The sequence below is a fragment of the Myotis davidii genome, unplaced genomic scaffold (genome assembly GCF_000327345.1).
Source record: "Myotis davidii unplaced genomic scaffold, ASM32734v1 scaffold1509, whole genome shotgun sequence".
Lineage (NCBI taxonomy): Eukaryota > Metazoa > Chordata > Mammalia > Chiroptera > Vespertilionidae > Myotis > Myotis davidii.
In genome coordinates this window covers 670331-671376 of record NW_006299480.1, presented here as the reverse complement: position 1 = coordinate 671376, position 1046 = coordinate 670331, and the positions used below count along the sequence as shown (strand labels likewise).

At 70.7% G+C, this 1046-nt stretch overlaps 1 long non-coding RNA gene across 1 annotated transcript in view; it reads right to left on the bottom strand.

Moving 5' to 3' along the window:
* Positions 1-34: 34 nt before the first annotated feature.
* LOC102762415 overlaps positions 35-1046 on the bottom strand; it is a 2681-nt gene continuing 1669 nt past the window's right edge. The window contains exons 3-4 of the long non-coding RNA XR_436258.2: positions 537-599; positions 35-185 (exon numbers count right to left, since the gene is read on the bottom strand). This is a non-coding gene — a long non-coding RNA (uncharacterized LOC102762415). The remainder of the gene's footprint in view (positions 186-536; positions 600-1046) is intronic.

Sequence of the window (1046 nt, the reverse complement as noted above, 5' to 3'; positions counted from 1 at the left end):
CAGCTGCCTGGGCTCCAGCCACCACCCACCCCACCACCCACCGGCCCGCAGCTGCTCACTGAGCTCTGACCTCCCCCCGGCCCGCCGGTCAGGGCACTCACAGAGCAGGAATTGCCTCTGTCCCTGGGGGCCGGGGAGCCCCTTGGCCAGGCCTGAGCCAGTGGCTGGATCACCCCGGGTTTTGTCTGCAAAGGGCAGGGTCCAGAGGGAGGAACCAGGGGTTCAGGTCAGGGATGGGGGGTGGAGGGGAAAGAGAGAGATGGAGCCACGGTGGGAGCAGGCCGGCGCTCAGGTCCACGTGCAGCAGCACCAGGAGCGGGGAGGGGGCAGGGCCAGGTGGGCCCAGGTGCAGGGAGGAGGCCATGACCACCACCCCCAAGGCCCCAGGAGCTCCCTGCTCCACTGCCAGTCAGGTCGGGCCAAGCAGGTGCGTGGGCTGTGCCCTCCCAGAGCGACAGGTGCACCTGGTAGGTGCTGCCCCTGCCCCACTTCCTGGAGGCCAAGGCGCAGGACACGCACCTCTCCCGGTGGCTCACCTGCTGGAGGCCGGGGGAGCGAGGAGTGTCCGCCATCTTCCCTCCAGCCGCCCCAGTTGGTACCTGGAGGAGCCAGGAGCCAGTGTGTGGGGGGAGGGTCAGGCTGGGTGGGGGGCCCACAGGGGTTGGGGAGTGGGGTGCCTGCCTGGGGCAGAGGCTGGTCCTCAGCTCCCTGACCCGATCACAGCCCACGGGGTCCCCAGAGGGGCCTGGACGACTGCGCGGCCAGTGCCCAGGCTTCTCCCCCAGGCTCCCGCCCCCACAATGCTGGGAACGGGCTTGGCCTCTGCCCGCCGCCCCCCAGGTGCCTGTGGCAGTGGGCGGTCTGGAGCTTCAGGAGAGGTGGGGACGGACAGACCGAGAGGAAACAGGACAGAGTAGGGCTGGGGCGGGCCCGTGTGCTGCCCCACAGCTGCCCTCCCGGAGTCTCAAAGGCACTGGAGCAGGAGGCCCACCCCAGCCGGCCCACAGTGTGCCCTGCGGTCGGAGGACATGGCCCACCTGCCCTGG